Below are 10,761 nucleotides of genomic sequence, written 5' to 3' on the forward strand. Positions count from 1 at the left end.
CTTTTTCCAAGTACACTTCCCAGAAGCCACAAGAGGTCTACCTTGTCCCTGGCCTCAAGCTTGGGTTCCTACTCTTTTTTTTTTTTTTTGGTTTTTCTCCGGTACCGGGAACCGAACTCACAACCTTGCGCTTGCCAGGCAGGCGCTTTTGCCGCTGAGCTAAATCCCCAGCCCCTGGGAAGTGCTATTAATACAGCAGCTTACAAGATATTTCAGAATGTTAACACTGAAACCAAGGAATTTTGTGGAAGGCTTGGTGTGACTACTGGGTATCCAAATAGTGGGCCCAGATTCCACCTGCCTGATCTTAGCCATGACAGACTACCTTTCCTCTTCATCAAAAATGCAGTAATGTTGTCTGAAATGGCTGAACCACATTGCAGTGGAAAGCTGGACTTAAATATAAAGAGAGACATGGCTAGACAGCCAGGGAGGACACCTAGGCAAACTGTTTCAGTGCACTGGCATGCAGATGGCAGCAGAGTGAGGTAAGCGTGAAGGTGCATGGTGGCCACCAGCCAACTCACACCCCCATTCCAGGTTGACTGGGGAAAACTGAGAGAGTCAGGCACTGCTCCTCCATCTCAGTTATGTAAGAAAATGTATAATCCTCCAGAAAAAATTTTTTCAAAGAAAAATATTACTCAGTATGCCAAAATTGCAAATGAAAAGTCTAAGTCCAAACATAAGTGAAAAAAGGTTCAGAATGTTAGCAAAGAATATTTATTAGATTAACACATCCATATATATCAAAGAAAGGAAAAAGAAAATAATCTTTGTGTCTATAGCTCAACAGGGGTGAGGATAATAGATTTAGTGATGATTTTCAATCTGGAAACAGAATGTCACACACGACAGAATTTTCAGTAAAACCCAGATGACCAGTATCTACCATAGGAAAAGGGGTGGAAGTAGCCATAACCACCGTAGCCTCCAAGGCTGTAGCTGGAGCCATACCCATAGCCCAGGCCTCTGAAGCCACCCAGGCCATAGTGAAGGCCACCGTAGTAGTTGCCGTAGTAGTAGCTCATGGTGTCAGAAGTTGAGGAGTGGGCTTGATGCTGAAGGAGAGTTTCTGAGAATGAATGTCACCATCTGCATCTGGACTTTTATACTTTCCCTGATGGGTGTGGCCAACCGCAACAAAGGCATGTCATTCTCTTTCCAAACCTTTCTTGGTGAAGAACAATACTATTAAACCATACTTTTCATATTAGGCATAGTTCCCAAGATAAATTAAAACACTGATCCTTTGAATTTAGTTTTATTGTCAGGCCTCAGAATAAGGCTTTTATTAGTATAAACCTTAAAGCTTTCTTTCCCCTAGTGTCTATAATTATGGGTTAGAAATGAAGCTCCTGTTTTCAGATACCCTGTGACTTCCCATTGTCAATGGTGTTTCCATTTTGACTCTGGTTTGATTTTCCTCAAAGATAGACACTTCTCCCCTTCATAAATAAAGTACAAAATTATTAAATAGTATTAAATGAGTGAAATTAATTTGATATCAGGTGAGTTCCTAATTTTAAATAGAACATGTTGCCCAAAGGACGAACACATGGTGATTCTTCCATGTTTGTATATTACCATGGTGATGCTTTAAATATATATTTTCATTTTTAAAGGTGATTTTCACAATTTCTCATAAAGTATTAATCCAAATCTATTTTCAATTTTATTACAAAGGAAATATTATCTGACAAATCATTCCATAGATTCAAGTTGTTCCTTAAAAGACTTTTCTTTTAAAAGATTTTCTCATTGTGAAATCACTTGCCCTTCCTTCTTAGAGTGTTTTCTTTCCTTTTCCCTTCCTTCTCTTCCCTTTTTCCCACACCCTAGTTCCTCTTTCCTTTTTGAACAATTTCTTTCCATTTCACAATATGGGCTGTATGTTTTGGACCTTATTTACTCTTTTGGTTTAGCCAGGGAGACGAAATTACAAGATAGTTATACTACTAGCTTCTCTTAGTTCATTGAAAATTGAAGTTTGCGTTAATGTTGTTAATTGGATTTTTTATGCCCATGTCTTGTATTCTGAATTACTACTTTGAAGATAATCCACGATGTGTTAACTATCGTTACTTTTCTATTGTTTTGCTTGAGTTTCTTTTCCATAAAATAAAAAGTGACAAATGAAAATCAACCTCTCATATTATTACAGCTTGAAGGGACATGCTATGAAGTACAACAGAATAGAGTGAAATGATGCTGCAGTAAGAAGTCTGCAGAAGTGGCATTAGGTCATGCAAAAAATGAAGCAAAAACTACATTTCTAGAAACTTTATGTGTCCATTAAAGAATTTTTATTTTATTTTTAGGTCTAAGGTAGCAAACTATAGCCGGTGAGTGGTGCCAGTAACTGTAGTTAATAAAGTTGAATTGAAATACAGACATGCATTTTCTTTGCATGTTGTCTGCCTCTGTTTCCCTGCCACAACAGAATGGAGTCATCATTACCATTTGCCCAGAAAGCCTAAAGATGTACTTACATGTACAGCTTAGAATTATTATGTTTTCTGGAAGAATACACCTCAATCATTGCTATGTGCTCTTTGTTCTTGATAATTTTCCTGAATCTAAAGTTACTTTTCATGAAACTACTACCGGAACCTTAGCTTCCACTTGATTAGCATATCCATGGTTTATCTTTCTATATACTTTTTTTTTCTTTTTTGGTTTTTCTCAGATTACCAGGATCAAACTGATGACCTTGCACTTGCCAGGCAGGTACTGTGCCACTGAGCTAAATCCCCAGCCCCTTTGTATACTTTAACTGTAAGCTGAGTTTTGATAGTTACAGTGGGATTTTCTTTACTGCTGGATGTTTCTTTGTTGATAATATATAGCTAGGTTTTGGATATGTGGTATTTGGTTTAATTTTAGTTCACAGTAGTAATCAGAGTTTACCCCTGACAATTTGTAGCTTCTGAGTTCCTAGAAGATTAAAAAGGCTTCTAAGAATATTCCAGGAGGTCAATAGCTCACAGAGAAAGAACAAAGATAGTAGACATATTCATAGCCCAGGCCACTGTGGCTAGAGTTAAATACACAGAAGTAGTTGCCATTGTAACTCATCATGTCAGATGTTGAAGATTTTTATGGTAAAGTAAGTATTTTGAGAATGCAGATTTCAAAGAAATCATTTTCTTTTACCTTCACAGTAAAATGTGTGACAAATCATAAAGCATACATGTCATTTGCCTTGAAATGGAATGTCTAACAAAAATATCATTAGGTGATATATTTATAATTTACAGGTAGCTTCAAATATGACTCAAGTCAGTTTTTCCTTTGAACTTGTCTGGCTGTCATATCTTGGTCTTTTGAATGCAGAGTTAAGTTTTCTATTCAAAGTTAATAACTGCACATATTTCTGCATTTAAAATGCAATAATCAACTCCCTTGCATCAGATAATATACACTTGTCATTGCTGCATATTTTATATAGTCAAATATTTCTTTCACTTTGACTGAGACAAGGTTTATTTTGTTCCAAGTATTAGGTTGCCTTTCTTCTAAAGTTTCAGAAAATTTCAACAATTTCTTTTCTTTTAAAATTTCTACCACACAAATTATACAGTTACACCCATAATTATGTAAGTGTGAACTAGAAAATAGAAATTACTCAGAAAAATAAAAAATTCATTCTTTTGTTTGATTCATCTATGTACTAACATTCTAGATACTCAATGCTTTTATTATAGCTGTAACCCAGACATCTATGCTTCTCTGCTTGTATATTTCTATGTGTGTATAAGATTGTGTACAGTTGGGTAGTTAAATATATGGAAATCTGAAGCAAGAAGTTAAAATTACTTTGGAAATGTTTTAAAGAGAGGAAAGCTATAGTGATCTGAATTGCCCTGGAAAAACAATTCTGAGTATGATGGAACTTAAAGCTGTATCACAATCAATTAGTAAAAACTGACAGTCTAGAGAAAAGGTCATCAGGAAGCAGCTGTTTCAACTAACTGTGATGAGCAAGTATAAGCAGGATGTGCGTGGAAGTGAGACAACAAACTTTCTGGAAGAGTACAGGAAGATGAAGTACTTTGTCTTCACATCAGGAAGGGGCTCAGAATATGCCCTGTTATGAAGATCAGTCCTCTAAGGTTTTATCAAAGGATTTATCACAAAATATGGGACATTTTTGAAAAAAACTATCAGATACCAGGAAGTGTTATATGTAAATGTCTGTAACAGAAACTTATTAGGCAACAACATAATTTTAATCCAATGTGATGACGACTGAAGTTAACATCACACTGTAGTAACAAGGATGGCCACGACAGGTAAAATGAAGATAGTCTGCAGATCAGTTATACAGACAGCTTGAATTTTTTCACGCCTGTTTATATCCACATCCATCCTTAGGACCTTATTATTTTGACTTTGAGATTAATCCTAAAACTTAGTTGGTCAATGGACACAAATGTGACCCAAGAAGATGATAAACATTTGATAACACTTTTCTACAAATAGTCATCTTATTTCTTGTTTCTTAGGGTCACTGTGAGAATATGCCAGGGCTTGGTGGCTAACTGTGTAAGAGTAAAGATGAGTAAAAATAGTTCTTTCAGTCATCATCATCAAGGAAGTTAATTCTATGTCATCTGCACAGTTGACACGTAGCTGACCATGACCCATGAATGAGGCAATCTAAGGTAGCACACTCACCCACCATACCTGGAGCTTCTTGGGATTGCCGCTTGAACCATTAAATTTGGTAATATCCATTCTACACGATTTTTATAGCAAAACTAACAAATATAGATATATTATGGTAGTAACTGTATGGTTGAACAGAGAAAAAAGCAAACATTATCCAGCTGAGATCTTCTACTATTTAAAGATAATGCTTTTAAACCTCTTATTTATTAACTTTGGGAAAAGTAAACAGTATGAGTTTCTTAGAAAATGTGTAAATAAGACAGAAGACTTTTTAGAAGAAAACCTGAAGATTAACTACTCAATGCTTTTATTTAACCATAAAGTTTTCATAAATGCCTTAGCATATGAACTGAATTTTAATTGGTTAAGCTATCTAGTTGGTCCATAATCATCTTGAGAAAAACAACATTAGTTTAAACAAAACAAAACAAAACAAAACAAAACAAAACAAGGAAAATGTTTTTTAGGTAAAACTGTTATTTCATAGTCAAAATTCATCAGAAAGCAATCTTAAACAATCAAAATCAATACAGCAAGGAAGTATTTTGATACTAAACCTAATACTCAAAAAAAAATAATTTCTAATGTAAAACAAATTCTTAGGAAATGTCTTACATATAGTCACAATAATTACATTGAATCATACATTCAATAATATTCTTCAGAAGTGTTATTTTTAAATAAAAAGCAATAAATAGAATCAATATGAATTGTATAAAAATTTATATAATGCTACTAAAATATGTTTCTAGTTCTAATTGCTTTGAAGTTACTGAAAACTTTTTTATCACCTCTTTACTTTCAAAACTTAGATTTATTTTATAGTTTTTGTTCTATGACATATGTTTGCAGTTCTTGACTGTTATGAAATATATCCTCTTAAAATTCATATTTTGATGTCACTCACTAAAACAAGGCACAGAAAAGGACTTGGTATCTTGTGAAAAACATTTCAGGAAAGCAGGGAGATTATTTTCTATTAATATTTTTAAACACTGTTTTTCCCCTAACATTTTTCTGCTGAAAATCTTTAAATATACCTAGTGGCAAAAAACTTGCTTCTCATTTAAATCTTTCCAAAAGGCATATTTGACACAATATTTAGCTTTAAATTTTAGTGTTTATTCATTTTCTATCAGAATAATGTGTCCTTTTCCATCATTGTAAATAAGGCACATGCTTCTCACTCCCTTTGTTGCACGTTTGATCAACTAGCTTGTCTTAATTTTCTTACAAAGTTTAAAAAAATATGATCTCATCTCTGATTATGGCAGTTTCTCATATCTGTGTTCAGTAAGTCTTATTGTATATATTTTCCATGATAGAGCTTTTAATTTTGGTGTAGTTTTCTATACATTGTAGTGAACAATTGCAGCATTTCACAACTGAGTGTAATTATCAGATAAATGAATATCTCATATCCTCAGCTATATTCAGTTTGTTACCAATTATACTACATTGATACCTAAAGTTACAAATTGTTTCTGGAATTTAGAAAATGATTCATAAATTACACCATTTTATCTGATAATATTTCATAAAATCTTTATAATTTTATTTTTATCTTTCTTATTTATTAGGAAAACAAGCTTCATCTTCTAGGCTTGCTTCTTAGATATTGAAGTACTGCATACTAAACTGTCTAAAAACTTAAAATCTTCTCTATCAGTCAGTGACTATCACTCCTGTTGTCATAACTAATTTCTCTTTTACCAAGAGCCATCACCACTGACACTAAATTTTCCTTTTCAAATGCATTTGAAGTTATTTGCAAAAATCAGTGGCAAATCATGAAACACAAAATACTGACGTAGTTGTGCACAGTGCATCACATTGTTTGAGGTTCAGGATTAAGGATTTCTGAAGAAGCTAAACATGAAGAAGAAGTCAAGCACCCATCTACCATTGAAAAAAAGAATGCCAAGGTCAAGACCAGGAAATAACTATGCAGAATTAAATAAGAAGAAGATGGAGGTAATCAAACAGTTAAAAACAGAAGAATAATTTGATTTAGAAAAAGAACAGATGAGGTCAACCTATGCTAGCGCCCTTGACTTCTAAGAAAGCATTGAATACCAATACATTCTGAGATGAAACAGTTATCCATCCATCCATTTGTAAGTTGGTCTTATTTATTTTTGTACCCTCTATATAGCTATACCTTTTTACACAGCATAACAATTCAACAAACTATAATGGCACCAGAAAGACACTCTTTTATGTCAGTAAAGAATCTTAATACTAAAAAAAAATGCTCATGAAGATAGTACACGTATAATATGAAACATTTAATTTTGTGTTGAAAATATTTCCATTGCCAATCAGAATGTCTAAAAATACTTGATTCTGTGAAATTTCAAAATGAAGTTATAGGTTGCACCAAGGAAAATCCATCCCACTGGATGTTATATCTCAATAAGTGAGAGGGTATTGTGTGCAAGCCACAAACGTGAATTAAGTAGTCCATAGGGGAAAATGTTCAATAAAGAAGACTAAGAAGGTTTTGTAAATTTTCAACTTATTGTACTGAGGTAAATGAAATGATATAAACTCAAATTTTTATATTTTTTAAAATTATGTATTACATACTGTGCCCAGGATCATCACAGAATATATAAATAAAAGTGATACTTACTTGTAAATTTCAGGGATGGGAAGAGCAAAACTGAGAGATGAAATGCTGCTCAGAAATATAAGTCTCCACTGAGAAAAAAAGGTACATTGTATATTGCAACAGCGTCTCTAGTATACTCTCAAAAATTTCACTGCTGATTTTGAAAAACATTAGAATCCAAAAAATTATGAAATAGGTAATGGCTAAAAGAAAGATTATTTTTAAAGAAGACCTGAATCTTCCAGAGAAAGTGGGTTGGACGAAGCCAGAGACATGATCAGCATAGGGCTCAAGACTATAGCCAAGGCTGTCACATTAGTTACTATAGTCGCACACTGTATCTGGGATTGAGAGTTTAGTTTTGTATCGAAGATAAGTTTCTTGAAAATGATTACCACCGGGGCTGGGGATTTAGCTCAGTGGCAAAAGCGCCTGCCTGGCAAGCTCAAGGTCATGAGTTCGGTTCCCGCTACCGGAGAAAAACCAAAAAACAAAACCAACAAAAAAATGATTACCACCATCAGCAGCTGGAATTTTTACTTCTTTGGTAAAGGTTTGCAAACTGCAACACATAAATTTTGTAATCTATGCAAATTTATCCTTATTAGAATTAGCATTATGAATCTCACTTTTGTATTAAAGACAGTATAAATGGTCGATAGTTACATATAAAAATGATCAGCATCTTTGGACCTTGGAGAAATGTAAAATGAAGCAACACTGAGATTTTATCTCACTCCAGAACAAATGGCAGCCATCAGGAACTCAAGAAGCAACAAATGCTCGTCAGGTTGTGGGGAACAAGCAACCCTCAAAACTTTATTAGTGGAAATGTAAACTCATTCAGTAAAACCACTATGGAAATCAGTCTGGTGATTCTTCAAAAAAAATAAATATAGGAATTCTATTTGATGCTGCTATACCTCTTCTGGATATCTTCCCAAAAGAGTAAAGGTCAAGATATTACAGCAGGATATTCAAACCTATGTGTACGGCTGTACAATTTAGCATAGTTAAGTCTTGGAAGCATCCAACATCCCACAAACAAGTGAAAGGGTAAAGAAATCTAAATATGTATGTCTGTGAAGATACAGACATATAGATTGTTAGGGATTTTTTTCAGCTTCAAGGAAGGATAAATCTGAGTCTCTTGTAGGAAAATGTTTGCATCTTAGGTTGATAATGCTAAGAGAAATAAAACAGACACAGAAGGTTAAATATCATATTTTTTTCTCTTTGTGGGAAGTCGAAAATATAAATACTTTAAAAAAAATAAAGGCAAGATCGTATGGAACAGGGAGATAGTCTTTGTAGAAACAGGAAGGGGTTGATGGGAGAAATGGGAAAGATGGAGAGGAAGAGTAGGGAGGGGGGTAAATATGCAACAATATTTGTACAAGTTTAAATATTGGTGATTAAGTCCATTTCTTCTGACTTCCTCCCAGTGATCCACTGCTATGAAATGACATTTGAAGATGAGAATGTACCAATGGCAACTTAGATACAGTAATTTCAAGAGCCATATGGAAATAGATATTTTCGAGTTCAAACCAGTTTCAGGGAAGTTTCTGTTACTCTTGAATTCTGCCTTAAAATGTAATTATTAGTCAGGCAGTTGGCAGATTCTGATGTGTTTCTTGGTAATTGTAATACTATAGAAGTAGAAATCACACAAATGATATTACAAAAACACATCAATCAAATCACATCCTGCCCAAAAGATATTTTTACTCAGCAATTATTCTGGTGAAGTACATGAAAATAGTCAGAAATAAAGTTTTCATTAATCACATACTGGAATGTATATCTTTTTCCATTTTCACACAACTAAAAGCAACAGCTTTGTTCAGATTGTCACTCATTCAACCAGTTTCCACAATATTCTTTTTTTTAAAAAAATTATTAGTTCATGCCTCTAGTACTTGAGGGTTACATTCATCTTGGGGAGAGGGTTCATATACATAACACAACTTCTTTCTATTTCCCACCTACCTCCCTCTGTCTCTGAAGTCCCTCTCCCCTTTTTTTTCATTTTCCATAAACTCTCCTTCTTTCCTTCCTAATACTATGCCTGGTTAGGAGTTTACACTGGGACTTCTTTGACAAGTGTCAGAAGTATTATAGCAGATTTTCATTTGGCTTGCAGTTCCTTTTTTTTAAAACATACATTTTTTTATGTACCACTTCTCTTTTAACACTTATCCCAACATATCATGAGAACCTTCTTGTAACTGTATTTATTATTTAAGGTTCTGCACATGCTGAAAAAAACAGCCAATCTTCTTTTGCTCAAATTTTTCCTAGTCGTAGGAATAAAATTTTATTTTTTATTACTATAACAATGCACACAGGGGTCTCTTTTTAGGTGATTATGTTCTTTAATCTGTTTAAGTTCCCATGTTTTCTAACACGATTTTACTTTTTAAGAGGGGATATTTTGATACGTTTCTCAGTATTTTTTAATACCTCGTGTCTTTGCCACAGACTAATATCTTTAGCTGTTGTCTAAAGCTTGCTTATAGAAAACTTAGCTAATAGAGAAAATTAAGTCTTGTTTCAAAATTAGCATCAAAATCATTACCATTTTGAAAAGAATTATTAAGATTTACCAATTGTCTTCCAAGATAGATTAGGGAGTATTTTTAAAAATATGATTTTGCAACTCAGGCTCTAATCTTTAAGTTTTCCTTTCAGTTCAATTTAGTACAATGTAAGTGGCTAAATGATAGATAGATAGATGATAGATAGATAGATAGATAGATAGATAGATAGATAGATAGATAGATAGAGGGGTATAGCTCAGTGGTAGAGCATTTGACTGCACATAGAGATAGATGGATAGATAGATAGATAGATAGATAGATAGATAGATAGATAGATACACACATACATACATAGATGCTGGTTGAATGGTCCTAATTCTTGCTTGGCTTAGGGAGACTTAGCAGCCAAACCATTTCTTATTTCTCAAAATTGTGAAAAAGATTAAGCCCAGAATGCTATTTCATGAACAAATTACTGAAGTACTACTGAGATTTACTTGAGAACCGTGAAGAATCACCTAACTTACCAAAGTAAGTGAATATTGTGTTAAGAATCACACAATGTATGAGCAAAACCTGTGAATTAGGCATCAGAAGAAAGCAAAATGAGGTAGGTATCAATAACCCATGTCAGGGCTGGGGATTTAGCTCAGCGGCAAAAGCGCTTGCCTGCAAGCGCAAGGTCGTGAGTTCGGTTCCTGGTACCGGAGAAAAACCAAAAAAAAAAAAAAAAAAAAAAAAAAAAAAAAAAAATAACCCATGTCAGGTTTCAGAGAAGAAAATAAATAATGACTTTTGAGAGATAAGTAAGGGAACACCACAGATATTAAAAATAAATTAAAAAGAAAGTGTAGAAACCTAGATCCTAGTGAGTTCTCAATATTATTAATGTTTTTTGTATATTAGGAAAAATACACTTAAGCTTGAAAA

The sequence above is a fragment of the Chinchilla lanigera genome, unplaced genomic scaffold, assembly GCF_000276665.1.
Source record: "Chinchilla lanigera isolate Chin_1 unplaced genomic scaffold, ChiLan1.0 scaffold00006, whole genome shotgun sequence".
NCBI classification, from domain to species: Eukaryota; Metazoa; Chordata; class Mammalia; order Rodentia; family Chinchillidae; genus Chinchilla; species Chinchilla lanigera.